The sequence below is a fragment of the Silene latifolia genome, chromosome 1 (assembly GCF_048544455.1).
Source record: "Silene latifolia isolate original U9 population chromosome 1, ASM4854445v1, whole genome shotgun sequence".
Taxonomy (NCBI): domain Eukaryota; kingdom Viridiplantae; phylum Streptophyta; class Magnoliopsida; order Caryophyllales; family Caryophyllaceae; genus Silene; species Silene latifolia.
Genome location: NC_133526.1, coordinates 81,363,288 through 81,381,731, shown reverse-complemented (window position 1 = coordinate 81,381,731; position 18,444 = coordinate 81,363,288). Strand labels below are relative to the sequence as shown.

Below are 18,444 nucleotides of genomic sequence, written 5' to 3'. Positions count from 1 at the left end.
TATTCAAACTACTAAGCCTAGAAGGATACCAACAATTCACCTCCAAGTTGTGTCAAGGTAAGGTACCTTTGTCCTCAATCATTAAATGCTTTTGTCAAAAATAGACTTCCTATGGTGTTAGAAACACTGGAGGATCGCGGAATTCCCCTTCTTGCCTAGACAAGAAGAAGGGTCGTCCCCTCTCTACCATGCACAAAAATGGATACGATGGATAAAGGGATCAATTTTATTTGAGTTTCATGTGGGAGTTCGCTTATGTTGTTGTTTTTCCCCCCAATTTCTTGTGGCATTTAACATTTTGAGAACATTTCTTTTTGCCATTTCTTTTGATTTTTGGCATTTCAATACTTGACAACTTTTCAATTTTTGCATTTTCTTTTGAACATTTTCAAAGTCACCCCAATTAGTAATGAGGGTGCCTTATATTTGAAGCATAGGAGTTTTCATTTTTGTTACCCCTCTTTTCTTTTGATGCAATTTGCGAACTTTTTGACTTTTCATTTCATTTCTTGAACTCAAATTTGAATAATTTTTGTGCCCATTCCCTTTGATGACAAAATGTATGGTAGAACATGGATGAATGATGGTTGCATGGTTTCAAGGGTCACCTTGGAATAAACGGTAGCCAAGGAGTTATCACGCCACAAGGTACTCTTGACTAGGCCTTAATCCATGGGTCAAAGGATACTAGCATGACACATCCTAGGGTGTTTTACAAGTATTCTAACAAGCAAAGTCTTAAGAATAAAAAGTATCTAAAAAGGCCTTATATACACTTGTCAAGTTTCCCAAATAGACGGTTTCACAAAATTTTCTAACATGCAAACTATATGCCATGATGCAACTAACATTTATACATCCTAATGCAAATGTTTCTACCAACTAGTATGCCAAATAATCTAAATGCAATCCTATAATCACATTGTTTATACCGCATCAATCAAAATAAAGCCACATAGTCATTAACATAAAGAGGAAAAAGGAGTTTGGAAAGATCATACTGTTGGAATATGTGTCCTCCGACAATAATGCGATCACAACTGTTGATCATGATGATCACATGTTTAAATCTCATTTTTAAGAATACATGTGGGATGTAATATTTTACTGATCAACCTGGTCCACACATATCGGTAATGATTGGCTGACTAGAGTTTGACATTACTGTCGTGCGACGGTGGTGATCAGTTGATCCCCTTAGGTCATACCTATAGGGAAATACTCTTAATTGATTATTTAATTAATCGTATACCGATACGAGTTAATTAAATTGCTTAAAATTGACGGATGATTTTGTGAGTGTAATTAACGTATCTTATTGTAATATGATTAAATGAGACACGGTCTAAGTAATCGAATTGTTTTATTACTTAGATGAAATTATTGTTTACAGAAACAATTGAAACGGAATGAATAAATTATTATAAATACAGAATGTTGTAGTTTATAATTCGGGAACACTTTTGGTACAAGTGATTACAAATTACTAGTCGATTTTGTAAATGACATATTTTATGAGTATGTTGATTTTTAATATGTTAAAAATACATTACATTGTGACATGTCATGTAACATGTTACATGTGACAAAATTGACAAATGACAAAATAAAATGGACCATCCATTTTATAATGAAAGTGCCGAAAATGGAGGGAGTATTGAATTAATATTGTGTTTTCATATTAGTGGAAAACATAATGATAAAAGACTAATATCTAGCCATGCATCCCTAGTCTTGCCTTGAGAAGAACAAGACCATGCATTGGCTCCCCAATATAGCCCCCTCCCAACCGGTTTTCCTATGTGAACCATATGGGTTTCTAATTTTTCATTCATTCTTTTTCACCTAATATTTTTCTAGAGTAAGAAAAATAAATCTCTCCATAATTTGTGAAAACTTAGAGAGATAAATACACACAAATCTTTCCTTTGGCCGAAATTTTTGAAGAGCCAATACAATTTATTTTGTGTCAATTTTATAGTAAAACTAATATTATTACTAGATCTAAATAATATTGGTTATTATGAGTTTTCTTTGGGTATATGCTTTTGGGAAGGATTCTATACTTGAATCCTTGTTCTTCCATTTGGAGAGCTGAAGAACAAGTGAGTAGGAGAACTCACTTGTGCCCATAAACCGAAATATCAATGTGAGATGATGATTTCTTCTTTAATTATTTTATTGTTTGCATGCATAAGATTACCTTTTAATATTATGACTAAATTAAAGTTTAAACATATATGAATATGTTGAGTAAAGAGATACAGATTTCCAACAAGCGGTATCAAGAGCCTTGGTTGTTTGCATGCAAATCGGTTATAGTTTTTCCGAGTTATACGATTAACATATAAAACTTGTAAATTTGTGTTATTATGATATATCACGAAAATAATTTGTGCATGTTAAAGTTTCTGGTCCTAAAATGTTTTTAGGATATTTTGGTTATTTTATGGATTTTTATTGTTCATATTATACAATAATGACATTAAAATGTGATTTTATGATTAAAATGTCATTTTCGGACTAAAATTAGCTAAACTTCGTATTTTCCAGTGATTTTTGGATATGTTATCACATGTTTTATTTTGAGATGACCTGTAAATTTTCATAATTTTTGGAGTTTTTATGCTCGAAATATGGATTTTTCATGATAAAAATCGAATTTAAATGAAAAATAAGTTAATATGAGATAAATTTCGAATCTGGTCATAGAAATTTAGTATGTTGTCACATGCAATTTTACAAGATGTGTGTAAAATAATAGGCTATATTGAAGTCTTTATGCATGATTTATGGATTTTTGATGAAAAATCACATAAATAGTGTCTTTAATTAGTAAAAATTGCTAAAACATACTCCATGACTAAGGAAAAATGTCACATGTTTCATTTTATTATCTTTTTCAGATCTAAAATTGAAAAGTTGGTGAATATAATTTTTCTCATGTTTTTATGATTTTATTATTAAATCCGATAAACCACAACATAGTTTTTCCGATAATTTTACGAAATTTTAACCTAAGTTTTTGAACATTATGAGTGTCATGGCATTTTTTCCAGAATGTTCATAAGTTTAAATTTTGAATTTTGAATTTATTTGGAATTTTTTGTGATTTATTTGAAGTTTATAGCATTTTATTGTAATTTTAAGTCCATTAATGAACAATTTTAAGAAATATGAGTTAATTATAGTCAAGTAATTAGTGAAGACTAATTTTGAGTCCTAAGAGGTTAGGGTAATTAACTTGTGCATAAATATGAATTTATGTAATTTTTGTGATTATCAAACGATTGAATCACGCAAATCCGTAAAAACCGTGTAATATACGATATTGGCTCCTTAAAGGCGATTTAGCATAAAATTGGGCATGTTCTTACATATTATAATGCTGCATTTTTATTTATGATTGTCATAATTTCATTTTATGTAATTTTTGAATTATGTAATTTTACTTAGTATGGCCTTAGTTTTTAATTGGTATTACCCGAAATGTATGGGAATATCGATTCGGTTATAATTTATTGTGATCTCGTATCACCGTTTTGTAATTTAATAGATTTATTTTATTTTAAAATGTATAATAGGAAATTATGTAATTTGTTATGTAATTTATTTATTCCGGAGTTCCTTGAAGACGGTGCCATTCAAGAAGGCGATACATAAAGACGGTGTTACCTCGAGATGCGTGCCACAACTGAAGTTCAAGGGACCAATGGAGTTGGTTTCCGAATATGTAATAGTTAATTAGATTTTTCTATTTTATGAAGGCCATACTAGGATTTATTTAATGCTTTGCATTTTATTTATATGTCGCATGCATCGCTAAATCGCCATAACTAAAACATGCATTATCATTTAATCGAGTTTATCGACCGTGTCAATTATAATTATCGTAGTTCACCGCTTTAGTTCACTTAAAACGTGATAGATAATAAATTGACATGACCTCTCGCTAAAAATAATCAATTGAGACTTAGCCTTACAAAAAATTAGAAACCATGAAGTACCAGTTTCGCAAGGGAGTTGAGCCGGCTTTACCGTAAGACAAACCTTGTTACGTTGGTGAAGTGGGTGATAAATGTTTATCCACCGAATTCATGTTGATGAGGGATGAATCGGCCCTACCGTGCACAAGTTGATGTGGATTTGGATCATGGACACATTTATTCGAAATTTGGATTGAGCTTAACGGAAGTATTCATGACCGTAGTCGCATGTGTTCCGGGCTAAAGATAAATTTTAATGTAATTTTATCGACCAAGAGTTCTAAAAGTAGAATCGATTAAAGTGTTAATCCACCGAGTTATATTGATAAGGGATGAATCGGCCCTACCGTGCCCAAGTTAATATGAATTTGGATCTTGGATTCATTTATCATAGTTGGGTAGAGGTCACTATGTAAATGCTTTACTTGTTATTTACAAGTATTAATAAAACGATAAATGTTAAGTTTTCCACTATTACGTTAGAAATATTGTTCTATTTATTTACCCAATTTATATACGATATCATTTCGTTTTTTGATTCAAATCTCCATTAAAACATCGTAACTAAAGACAAATATGAATTTGCTTCTAAAACCTCAAATGTACCATTGCTAAGGATCTCTTGTAAAGAATATAGATTAAAGTTATTCATTATCAAACAGGTTTTTGATTCTTGACTAACACTTCTACTTACAATGGATTATGTTTCATATACTTAATTGAATTAAGTACCTTGAAGCGATAAATTGTTTTGGTAATTCGTAATTGACCAAAATAACGCAACCACTTCAATGAAAGTTTTAAGACTAAAACGAACAAATGAAGAGTAATCTTCATGAATTCAATTTTGCTTCTCAAAGCAAAGACTCATTGAAATAAGTGGGAGCATTCTCTTAAACCGTTAAGATGAGGACGAGGTTCAAGAAGTAAAGATTATAATGGAATTGATACAAGGTAATGTTAAAAGTAAAGTTATTGAGAATAACGATACTAAACCTATCAATTCCAATCGATAAAGTTTCCATTGTCTTAAATGTTGGACACTAGAAAGGAAACTACCCCAAATTATTAAAGAACAAGTTAGTTGTGGGACATCTAATGGGACCTTCTTCTTTAAATGTTTATTTGATTGACATAATTTTGCTAGAACTACTTCGTCAATATTAGAAACCAGTGGAGGTTTTCATCATTGTATGTGATACATAGGATGATTAGAATATGATGACTAGCAACAATGATGTCGAGAGATAGAGTCATTGTGTACTAAATCTAGTTTTCGGGTTTGGAGTTGTACTTAATTGTGACTACTAAGTACATAAACTCTAAATAAGAATACAAACTTGTTAAGATACAAAAGAGGTTTCACTTTTGTGACCCTATTCACCACGATTTGATGTATGGCTAGCCCATCATCAAAGTGATTATATTCTAAACCAAAATAGAATGATATATCATGAAGATGATGCAAGACTTAAATTGGTAACCCAAGATTAAACCTTAGTTTCTGGAATGATGAACGCAAAGACTTATCAAGTTCTCTTGAAACCATTAGATCTTATGGTTTATGCGTATCTTGTATTCAAAGCAAGATATCTCGTACTTTTTGGTTGAAAAAGGAGATCGAGGTTGTAAATCATTGATCCAAAAAAGGTCGATCATGTTCTTTTACCAACGATTTAGGTTGACACTAATGTGTTCACTTAATAAGGTAAATAGAAAAATCTTTGAAGAAGTTCAAAAGTTCAAAGAAGCACGATTTAGTCGTGATGGGATTATCAAAGTGAAGACTTTGATATAAGCCAAAGGAAATGTGATATATTATCACAAGTTAATCTCTCTTAGCACGCATTATGGAATAATGTGTGGTTGGATAAGAAATCAAACGCTATTCGATATGGTTTGGACTTCGATCAAGTTACTTTGAGTTACTTGATCCTTTTAGGGATATTAGATATGAAATGGTAATGTACCATATTTGTAAGTTTTCACAAGAAACAAATGCACATTTTTCCCTTTCAATTATCACGAGAACGACGGGTTTGCGGCTCGTGAAGCTGTCTTTCTAAAATACAAGTTTATTTCTAGAAGACAGAGTGGGAGAAATTATTCAAGAGCCACAAAGAATGTTATGTCGCAAGAAACTGGTCTTTCTTGGTACATGAGACGTTTTGTGTAAGATGTTGTTTCTTTAAAACCTAGGAGGTTAAATTCGTCTCTTGTTGAATTTGATGAATTCATGCTACTTTTAAGAAAGTAAAGAGCTTATAACTTACAAAAGAAATCGTTTGATTCAAGTTGATTACTTCTGGAAAGTAATGAATATATGACTTACATAAGAGTGTTTAAGTCACAACTCACTGCAAGGCTTAGAACCATGAAAATCCGAAATAAAAAGGCTTGATTAGTGACAAAGGGTTTTTGCACTAATAAAGAGAGATTTCAATGCAAGATTGGTGGCAAAGATTTTTGCACTGGTTGAAATGCTTAAGTCTATTTGGATCTTCTTAGGGATTGTGTTTCATTATTATGAAATACATAGCGAGTGAATCTAAAAACCACTTCTTCAATTAAAAGGAATGTATTCAATACATGTCTTGAGTTTTGTAGATTCTTGCAATCCTAAGATAATGTGAAACTTAAGAGAGGGTCTTAAGTAGGACATCAATGAGTTGGAATCAACATTTTTGATCATGTGATAAAACATTTCTCGATAAGTCGAGAAGTTGTGTTTATGCATGAAGTTTAGTGGGAGTTACGAAAATTTTAATTAGTCTTATATGTGGATGACATATTGATCATTGAGAATGATTTAAGACTTTTGGAGTATTATAATACATCTTTAATATCCGGATTTATGAAGATAAATCCACATGATATTAGCGTCAATAAGAAGTCTTATGTTGATAAGATTCATGACTAGTTCAAATTAAATTGAACATATTTGATTGATTCCATTTGCTTCCGCTGCCGGATCAATTAAATAAGTAATGATGTATAACACTTCATATGCTTTGAGTATGATGAATTGTTTTAAAATCGAATTTAAGTAATCTTTACCAAGTAAGCCATAAATATTACCCTTAAGTGCTTACAGAAGCATTAAGGAAGTAAAGCAAAGTGTTCATGATGCAATTTTGTGTAAGGGTGTTACACAAGTGACAATTGACAATTGAGATTGCGAATGTTTTTGCAGCTCACCAGGACGAACGGATTCCTCTTAAGACGCTCGGATTCCTGCCAGACGAGCGGATTACCCTTTAAGCCGCTCGGATTCTTCTTGGACAACACGGATTCAGGTCCATCCGTGCACTGCATAACCCGTTTCATTTCCATTCTTCAAATCTCGTGTTCTACATTGTAGGGGCACTACAAAGGCATGAATAGCCTAAGAAATTGCCATACCCACACTAAGTTAAAGCACTACACATTAATAAAATCATTAGTCCCTCCCTCACTTATCTCAAAAATGATGAATATCTTGATCAAGGCACAAAAATTCAAAAATGACAAAAATGCAATGTAAGAATTAAAATGCAAGTTAAGGAGTTAGAAATATTTACAAATGGTGGTTTGGAGAGGACTCCACCAAACTCTCATCCTTAGTGAGATGTCATGGGGGCATGTTCAAGGTGTTGTTGATGTTACCCAACACCTTGAAAAAGTAGTCGAAATCTAGTTCATTATTATGATAAAGATCCTCAATAGACCTTTGCACTTGTTGTCCTTCATGATGGTCTTGATCGATAGCGTTGCCAATATAGGGATTGAAAATCCCTTCAAACTCATCATCCCAAAGACCGCAAACTTTGTAGACACGATCATTAAAAATCTCTTGAGTTGATAGAGACAACTCTCCTCCTTTCTTGATTTGGCCAATGAGGCCATCCTCTTCACTTGTCATGGGTGAGCTTTTCAAGCTCTCTTTGTTTTTATTCTCTTGCTCTTTTGATGGAGCATCATCAACTTTCTTTTTCCATTGGAATTCCGACTTTTTCCTATCATCCTTCCGGCTATAGTGATCAACCATAAAGCATGGTTCATGCAAACGGAGAGCTCTCATGGTCTTATCAAGATTGAAAGTTATGCTCTCATCTCCTACCTCTAGAATGAGCTCTCCATGCTTCACATCTATCACTGCACCCGCGGTGTGCAAGAAAGGTCTACCTAGAATGATTGGAATATTGGAGTCTTCTTCCATGTCAACAATGACAAAGTCCACCGGGATGAAAAATTTCCCAACTCTTACGGGAACATCTTCCCATATCCCTAATGGTGTCTTCGTCGATCTATCGGCCATTTGGAGTGTGATGTTGGTACATTTAAGCTCTCCCATCCCTAACCTTTTACTCACCGAATACGGCATAACACTCACACTAGCCCCTAGATCACATAAGGCCTTGTTAATCGTGGTGTCGCCAATGGTACATGACACGTCTATCGTGTACCCTGTCAAAGATAAACCTAACGGTCTTAACTAAAATGTAGTAGAGGCAGTCGAGTATCGAATCCTCAGGGAGGCGGTGCAATTATCAGTTGCCTAATTCTAATCTTAAGGTAACAAATGGAGGTTGTTTGAATTGGTGGCTAAACTACGAGATTTAAAAGAAGAGAAATAGAGGCAATAAAAGCAAGAAATAAGTTTAAACTATCAAGAGAGGAGGGACATGTCGGGAATTCGGTTCACTACGGTAGTCTAGTGACTCAGCTGTAAATGATTCAGGGAATTATATGCGAGACGGATGTTGAAAGGTCCTTTCGGTCCACTTTCTATCCTAAATTACCACTAACTTAACTTTCATTCTCATTAGGGTAGTCTATTGTTCATAGTAGGACTATTTAGTCCAATCTTTCGATCTAGGATTAATTTTAGCCAGATTAAAGGATGACATAGAAGCGTGCACTCAACTAAGTCGAATAAATACAATTAAATTGCTATGGTGACAGGATCTCAAAACTAATTCATCTAATTCATTTACTACATCGTCACATTTCTACCGCAGATCCCCTAATCCCAACATGAAAGGGGTTTAGCTACTCATATCGCTAATTAAACTAACAGCAATTAAATTCCCAGCAATAAACATTATGAAATAAACAATAAATTGCATAAAAGTAAATTAGGGCAAAGATTAAATGCAACGAAACGAAGAATTAAAGCTAACAAGAGATTAATTATTATTAAAGGGAGAGAAAGGAATTACAATCAAGCGAATCCGGCGTAAAGAACACAAAATCCGAGTGAATAAATCCGAAGAACGAGGTTACAGTGAAAGGGAATAAAGCAACGTAACAAAGTTTAACAGTAGTCAGCTTAGATAAAATGAAATATCCTAATAACCTAGTTAACATAGGTTTAAATAGGAAAAGTAATAAGTTTAACGAAAATAAACAACACACGGGCTGTTTAAAGCCCATAATCAGCGAAACAACTCGATCGAGTGGATTAAAACCACTCGATCGAGCAAAACCTCAACCAAATCTACTCGATCGACCAAAAAGTTACTCGATCGAGTAGATTGTCTTTCTGCAAGTTAAGGATCGAGTATAAAGTGCTCGATCGACCATTCTGGGACGTAGAAACCACTCGATCGAGTGATAAAACAGCTCGATCGAGTACTTTGACTTCAATTCAGCTCAAGTCTGCGCCTAAATGCCTCGTAATCCATGCCATGATGCTTCCAAACATAATATCTCACTCTGGAAAATCCCGTCTCCTCTAAATGCATGCAAAAAGGACGAAAAAGAGTACGATTCCACTACTTTCGCGTTCATTTCTACAAAAAGGACAAAACTAACAAAAGTAGCCAATTCGGGGCAAAATACCATAAAAACAGTATAAAAATGCATAGAAATACGTGCTGAAATAGGCTAAAAAGACTATACATTAGGCACGTATCAGTACACGGTATTGAGAAGCTTCCCGGATCTTTAAGTTTCGGAGGTGAACTCCCTTGAAGGATTACACTACTCACCTTAGTGAAGGCGATGGTTTCAAGCTTCCGGATCGACTTCTTTTTCGTAAGGATGTCCTTCATGTATTTCGCATAGGCCGGCACGTGATTGATTAATTCCGTAAAAGGAATCGAAACTTCCAAATTCTTCACAATTTCCATGAATTTTCCAAGTTGGTCATCAAATTTGGGCTTAGCTTGACTACTTGGAAAAGGAAGTCTAATCACAATGGATTCCTTCTCCTTGGCCTTGTCTTCACTTTTCTTTGAAACTTCGTCTTTTGTTGGTTCTCCATCCTTGGAGTTTTTCACAACTTCTTCTTTGTCACTAGCTTCCACAATTTCATCCTCAACTTGCTTCTTCGGTCCTTCATACCTCGTACCACTCCTCAAGTGAATGGCACTAACCGTTTCATGTCTTGGGGGATTACTTTGAGGTGGTAATTGCCCCTTTTGCCTTTGAGAACTTGAAGATGCTAGTTGAGTCAATTGGGTTTCCAACATTTTGGTGTGAGCTAGGATGTTGTTGATGGTGATTTCCTTCGCTTGACTATCCTTTTGCATTTGAGTGAAAAACTCTTGTTGATTCTTTTGCATTTGGAGGACCGCTTTTTGAACATAAAAACCTTGTTCATTTTGTTGATTGTATGGAGTTTGATTTTGGTAGCCTTGGTTTTAGTTGTAAAAGGGTCTTTGATTTTGGTTTCTCATGGGAGGTGGGGTGTATGTTGGTTGAGGATTTTGAACATTTTGGCTTTTGTATGAGAGATTTGGGTGGAATTTGGTGTTTTTATTGTAATAATTTGAATAAAGGGTACCACTCTTGTATTCTTGAAAACCATTCACTTGTTCATTTGTTCCCCTACATTCAATTTGGTGATGTCCCAAAGTTCCACAATTCTCACATATCCGACTTGGGATTAATGAAGATGACGTCTTGGCATTAACATGATGCTTTGGTGATTTTGAGGCTTCTTCAAGTCTAGCCATAGCGTTTTCGAACTTCAAGTTGATGGTATCAATGTGAGCACTAAGTTGAGCACCCAGTTGAGTAATAGAGTCCACTTCATGCTTTCCTCCTCTAGTAGCCTTGCGAGGTCTACTATATTGTGAATTATGGACCGCCATTTCCTCAATCTTGTTCCAAGTTTGATTATGGTCAACTTCGGTGAACATACCATTTGATCCCATGTTGAGAATGTTCCTTGAGTCTTCATAAAGACCATTCCAAAATTGTTGAACCAAGAACCACTCGCTAAGTCCATGATGAGGACATGAGCGACAAATTCCCTTGAACCGCTCCCAAGCTTCATACAAAGATTCTTCATCTCTTTGCTTAAAGCCCGTAATTTGAGCTCTTAGCATGTTAGTCTTTTCCGGTGGGTAGAACTTTTTGTAGAAAGCTAGAGCCAATTTCTTCCAAGAGTCAATTCTGAGAGTAGCCTTATCAAGGCCTTTCAACCATTGTTTTGTGGTGCCAATTAGAGAAAAAAGGAATAAGACCCATCGAATTTGGTCTTGAGTTTCACCGGTTTGTGAAATCGCATCACAATAGTCACAAAAAGTCTCCATGTGAGAATGAGGGTCTTTACTAGGCATCCCCCCAAATTGGCTTCTTTCGACTAATTACATAAATGCGGATTTGGCAATAAAATTTCCGGTTAAGTGTTGTGGTGTGGGAGTACAATTGGGTAGGTTCTCCTCGGTTGGTACGGAATGTGATGAAAATTTAGGCATTGTGGGTTGATTTTGTGTTGGATCTTGTGTTTGGTTCTCCTCACCTTCTCTTGCAAAAGGTTTGACGAACTCAATAGTGTTTGGTTGAATATATATAACCTCACCAATACCTCTCAAAGTACCTCTAGCAAGTCTTCTATTGTTTGTCAAAGTCCTTTCAATTTCATGATCAATGGGTAACAAGTTACCTTGTGATCTTTTAGACATGCAAAATATCAAACAACTTGAAAACAATTAGAACAAACCTTGAGGAGTTTTAGTTCCCCAAGGCAAAGAAAGACACAACTAATAACAATCTAAGAAAATCTAAATCAAGTGAACACCGTCCCCGGCAACGGCGCCATTTTTGGTCGTGGTGGCTTGGAGGTTTAGTTTTCGGTTACTTGTCGTTAAGAGCACCTAGACCAAAACAATACTTATAACTTCACAAACAACTCTACTATTAGTAAAGAGGCAAGTAAAGGTCGGATCCCAAGGGATGGGTATTGAAGTAAGATTTCCAATTGTAAGTAGCGGTGTCTAGGGGTGTCACAATTTGGGGTTTGAAGTAGAAGATCACTAAACTAAATAGCAATAAAAGTAAACAAGCAAGATAATTAAAAAGGGATGTAAACAATTGATAAAAGGCACTAGGATATCATGGGTTCATAAGGAAATCATGGGAGTTGATCATACAAACATGTTCTCAATTATAAGCAAGCAATTATTGCTGTAAAGGAACTGAGTTGGTTTATGTCTTACGGTTCTTAGGAAGAGTTGTGTCCCGGAGCCAAATCGATTAGATTGTACATCACCTACAAGTCGACTTACTTTCCCCCTCTTCACTTCTATGTATGGTCTAACAAGACTCGAGTTGGTTTATATCTTACAAGTCAAGTTGAATAGATAAGAGATGGTTGTAAATTCAAGGATTCATAGGCTTAGCATTTCATCAAACATAACATGTGCATAGGTTGACATCACAACAAGCAAGCAAATTAATTATGTGAACATATTAGATTAAGCATGAATCAATCCCCATGTTGGTTTCCCTAATTACCCATTAATCCTAGCTAAGAGACTACTCACTCATTATCATGTTTAACATGCTAACAAGGTTGTCAATCATATTAACAAGGCAAAACATGATGAACAAGTAAGACAGATTAACAATAATTAAAACAAGGATTAAGAGACTTATACCTATGGAGATTCCAAAATAAAGCAAAGAATAATAGAAGTACTTGATGATTGATGGAAGGTTGTCAATCTCTCAATAAACCCAAATGATCTTCTAATTACCCAATAATAAACTTGAATTACTCAATAATAAACTTTAACAATAATTAAAGGAAAGATTAATGTGTTATTTGTGGAAAGACTAAAGAGTAACTATTCTAATCTACTCCTAATGAAAGCTTAACCTAATCTAAAGAAGGACTAATTTAATGTAATGAAAACTTGATGGTTTGATTATTACAAATGGGGTATATATAGTAGTGCATCATTAGGTTAAGCAAAGGTAAAATAGTAAATAACAATGCTAAATGTTAGGTAGGGAATCGCTCCTCTCAAAACAGATGCTGGTCTCCTTTTAGCTAGTCTTTGAAAAATATGCGCGGATTCTCAAACAGAATGGCACTACAGCTTGGGACGAGCGGATTGGTCTCGGGACGAGCGTCTTGGCGGACAGCTTGTCTATTTGAGCTCGGATCGTAAAACGGACGTCATTTTCTCATCCGGACTCCTATTGGGGTGATTCAAAAGCCTAGACCACTTGATTTGTTGACGCCGTTTCATCTAGAATACTTTCAGAGCCAAAGGAGCAACTCTAGTTTTGGGTTCCGGGCCATTTCTTTATATAATGGCTTCCTTCTCGTCATCCTTGCTTTTTAAGCCTATGTTCCTTTTATATACTCTTTATTCCTACATCCTTGGTCATCATTCTTGCCTCCTCTTCATACTATTTTATCCAATATCATCAAAAAGCTTCCAAATATGCACGGGAGATGGGAATTTCCGCCTAATTATCTTCCTTTCTACAAAACATACGAAATGCACTAGGAAGGCAAAATAGAAAGCATTTGACGGATAAAATGGTTATGGAATGTCATAATAGTATGCAAAATAGGCTCAATTAGGGGACTAAATGTGCGCAACTATGTGTCACATCAGTTAGAGACCTGTTTAGGAGTATAGGGGTGCTTTTAGTTAGTGTTCTGTTCCCCGTTCCCGCTCCCTATGCTCGAAAAACGTGAGTGAGGTGGAGAAACCGTTTCATATCACAATGCCAAGTTTATTTGCTTGGGTACTGGGTCCCACTAGGTTGCATTGTAGTCGGGAAAGACTGTATTTGCCATTATGGACCTTTGTTGGGTATTGTGGGCAAAGTTGGAATTTTCGCCTTTTGTGACGGTCTTATGTCTGACAGAATAAGCGCCTGTTTGGGCTTGAATTGAGTCAGTTTGCCTTGAAATGGACCCCATTGGTAGTTTAGGTCGCTTTGAGGCGTGATAAAATCACGCTGCCCTTTTGTGGCCGTATTTTGAATTTTTTTTGGGTTTGCGCTCAAATTGGCGTAGTAATTGCCTTTTTGAGCCGTAGAAAAATACCCCATTGCATCGGGAATGTATTTTGGTTTGTTGGCGTACCTTGTGTGGGTCTTGGGGTGCCGCTTTTTTGTTGTGGTTGTTTTGACTTGTCTTTTGCTTGAAAAGAAGGGCGAGTCATTTTTTTTGCGTTTTTTTTTGTAAATTGTTTTGTTTGTTTTTTTTTTTTTTGTGAATTGTTTTTGTTTGGGCGGGATTGCCCTTGTTCTGCTTTGCAGGTGTTTTTTTTGGATTTGTCCAATTTACGCCGTCGTAATGCCGAAATTTCGGTTGACATTCTTTGATTGCCTTTGACTGCAGGGTACCATCTGGGACCAACGGGGTCTGTTGTGGAGGCCTTGGAGGGGGAGGATGATCCCGGAGGAGGAGAGACGACTGTTTTTTGTTACAGGCTTGGTTGTGTTTCTTCATCGCGGCCTTTGCCCGACCAATGATCGGGTATTGATCGTTGGTCGTTTTCTGCAGAGGTTCGGATGTCCGATGAGTGGGGTTCAGTACGGGCGTGTTATCCCATCTTGCCACTTTTGATTGTTGTCGAGTTCTGGCGATTGGGGCTCAACATCGGAGTAGCGTCCGTTGTCATGGTTCCCTTTTGCTCTCGAATTCCGATGATTGGAGGTCAACGTCGGGGTAACGTGTTGAGTTACGATCTTCGGTTGTCGTGTCGTCCGAAGTCTGCCAGGCATATTTTTCTTTTTGCTACGAAGGAAGAACGCGGTGTTACCGTCATGGTAACCACCTCTGCTTTCGCTGTTTCTCCTCTGTTCCCCGTGTTGCTCCTTTTCTTTTCCGATTGGAAGGATAGGGAGTGCTTAGTTCGGTAGGTGGCGGGTAGCCCCCAGTTTGTTGTCTTAGGCCAGTGTCTGTATGATAAATATCTGTACTGGATCCTATTTGTATGGTCAGTCGTTTGTATCAAATGTGTGTCGATGTATTTTGCGTGAGGCGGTTTGTATATATGTGTTTTTGGATTGTGGTTCATTTTGTGATTTTTGGCTTTTTTGTGTTGTGTTTCGGAGGAGCGTTGTCGGCTGTCAATTCCCCTTTTGTTTTGCACTAGTTCCTCCATCGTTAGTGTAGAAAACAGGCAACAGGTAGCACGTATACATAAACGTAAACACGTAAAAGCATTTGATCGAAAACAAAGTTAACCAAGATAACTTGAAGTTCAAATTGAATTTTGAAATTTGAAATGAATTTTGAAAATTCCGCGACAAGTCGTCACGTTTGGACTTCAAAAGGAATTGATTTGAAAATTGAGCAATTAACTCGTGTTTTGAATGAAATTGCGTCGGAATTGTTGAAATTGATTTGTGACTCGAAAAACTCAAACTCAAACCGTCATGGATGAATTTTAGAAAACAATTTTAGGAGTATATTTGATTCGGTTTTTGTGGGGTTAAGACTCGAATTTGTGAGTGCTTGAATTTTTGAGGAAAACTGATGTCGTGTTATCAATTTTTGATTTTTATTTTTTGCTGGTAAAATTGCGAAAAAGCGAAAACAATTTCGGAATTTTGATTGACATGGAAACGATCCGTCGCGGATCAGGGCGACTAGCCCTTCCCCCTTTAAAAAAAGAAAGAAAAATCCGTATGTTTAAATCTGCGTCATGGAAACTGTGTCGGATTTCGTAAAACGCGAAAACAAGGAAATGTGAGTGTGAGGAAACACAAAATGTTCTGGATCATCTCGAAGAGGCGCGAGCATTCCGGCGGGAGGTTTGAGGTGTCAGGAGAAAACACAACTTGAAAGTGACAAGTCAAAGCGGGAATCCTGGGAGAAGGCCTAAAGAGGCGCGAGCAGCATGGCGATAGGAGCCAGCTCTCCCTTTTTTCTGAAAAACGCGCTGATTGTTTTGTATAAATAGTGATGTTTGTGCTTCATTGTATCATCATCCGAAACACAAAAATATCTCTACAAAACCTCTTATTCTTCTTCCACAAAAATATTTCATGGATGTCTTTGAGAATGCGTTGTGACAATGGTGTCGGGATTTGTCGCCTCCCGAAAATTATCAACTCATTTGCATGGGAGTTGGTCAATTGTTGGTGCTTCGTCAGGTAAAGGTGCAATCCTCATTTCTCGAAGCATGCTCTCGGTTTGGGGATTCGAAACACCATGTTTTCATTTTCCCGAAAGGTAAAATTTGTCCACTTGCCGAAGAAGTTGGAGCCATTGGTGGGTGGCCGGGTTGTGTTCCGGTGCTTCCTCCAACTCGGTTATGCTATAAGGAGAAATTCCGTTCAATGTTCGGCTTGTCGACAAGTCAAGTCAACTTTCTTCTTGCTCCACATGGTGTGGATATGTTAGCTCTCATCAACATCTTTTCAAACCGATTAGATGCCAATGTTTCGGAGGTGTCTAAGAGAAGGGCTCTTGCCTTTTGCCTTGTCCATGTATACCTCTTTGTTGATGCTTTGAAGAAGGAGGGGCCAAAATGCTATGGTAGCATGACCCTTGTACATGTGGTTGAGCAAATGGAGCATGGTAGAGATCCATCATGGTTGGTGCTTGGTGAGATCATCCAAGCTTTGGACAACGAAGGCTCTTTCGGAGAAGATCCTTCATTTGGATACCCAAGGATCCTCCAAGTGTGGCTATTGGAGAGGCTAAGGTATGTAGAGCCTCCGGTTGATTCTTCTTCTTATTCCTTCCGTCACCTTACTATGAGGAAGAAGTTGTACTCGGATAACTTTGCTTCCACCGAGGTTTATTGGGTTGCAAGATTGGCGGAGGAGGGTGGTCCTCACATCTGTTGGGTGGTGCCATGGTGGCACTTGAGGTCCTTCACGGGGTTGCCCGCTTCGGGTGCTAGTCCTCGTTCTTTGATGGTGGTGGGTTTGAAGGTTGCTTCTTTCATTTATCCCGAAAGGCTCATGAGGCAAATGGGGCGTCAACAAAAGGTGCCCGCTCAAGATACTCTTGTCCAAGAGAATGTTTTCCGAAACTCCGAGCTTATGGAGGTCTTCAAAAGATGGCGGGCCACTCGGCCGCTTTGGGAGGTACCAAACCCCGTTGCCGCGACATGGGTGACTCCCGCTTATGTCAAGTGCTCAACAGCTCCGTCCTTGGAAGAGAGGTCCAAATTGCGTAAGGACGAGGTTGTCGATTTGAATTATCGAGAGGTTGGCAAGGCCAACCGTGCCTTCTTTGAGGAGTACGTTGATGGAGTTAGCCCCTATGTGATGAGGCCACCAAAGAGAAGAAGCTCGGGTCCCAATAATATGGTGGGCCGTGCATGGGCTCGTTTTGGGCCGAACATGGGGTCTTGCACTAGGCCGGAGGCCGTTGCCGTTGTAGATCCATTGAGGATCCGTTCCGAGGAGAAAATCCGTGCTAGGCGGGCCAACAAGAAGAACAAGGGAAAGATGTACCCCGAAGGAAAAGGCAAGGGTAGAATGGAAGAGTGAAGACCTCCATTACCCACTTTATTATTATGTTGTATTATTGTTGTGAGTTTTTATTATGTTGTACTAGCTATGATTTGTGTGTTTTGTGCTAGTTTTATTATGTGAGGTATTTTAGTCGACACCTTAGCTTTGACAAGTTGTAGACTCGTCGAGCTTTATTTGTTGTTGAAATTATAAACCCTCCCATTATTAATTAAATAAGAGGATTGCTCGTGTCAAAAATTGTGAACGCTTGTTTCTTCCATCCATTTTGTAAAGGCAATTCCGTTTGAATCGTCCTAAACATTTGCACTTGGGAAAGTGGGATTTTTGTGGGAAGGGAGAAAGGCTTATTTTTGTATTTTTGAGGGAAAGGGAATGGTTTTCCCTTTCTTTTTTTTGATGGGAATGTTTTTTTGATTATGGGAATTTTTCTTTGTATGTGGTTTTTTGTTTTGATTATGGGGATGGTTGTATCCTTCTTGTGTAATAAAGGACTGCCTACGTATCCACCTGAAGAGGTGAAATAAAACCATGATCGTAGTTCGAAATGTTTTATAAATTTGATTGGGTTTTGTGGTTGTATCCCTCATGTATAAGAGGGACTGCCTACGTATCCACCTGAAGAGGAGAAATCAAACCATGCTCGTAGTTCAGGGAGGTTTTGTTTGTTTTAGTGCAAATGGATGTTGCCTTTGATAGATCAAAGGACATTCGAAACGGGCAAGGTGCCGCAACTTAGACTCGATAAAACATGCAATTTCAAATCAGAACGCGTTGAGGAACTTAA

The 18,444-nt window shown here is 37.0% G+C and overlaps 1 non-coding gene across 1 annotated transcript; it reads left to right on the top strand.

Annotated features, from left to right (window-relative positions):
• The first annotated feature begins 11,195 nt into the window (after positions 1-11,195).
• LOC141624903 (small nucleolar RNA R71) lies at positions 11,196-11,302 on the top strand. The gene has a single exon (XR_012534710.1). It is a non-coding gene; the product is annotated as a small nucleolar RNA R71 (small nucleolar RNA).
• The last annotated feature ends 7,142 nt before the right edge of the window (positions 11,303-18,444 follow it).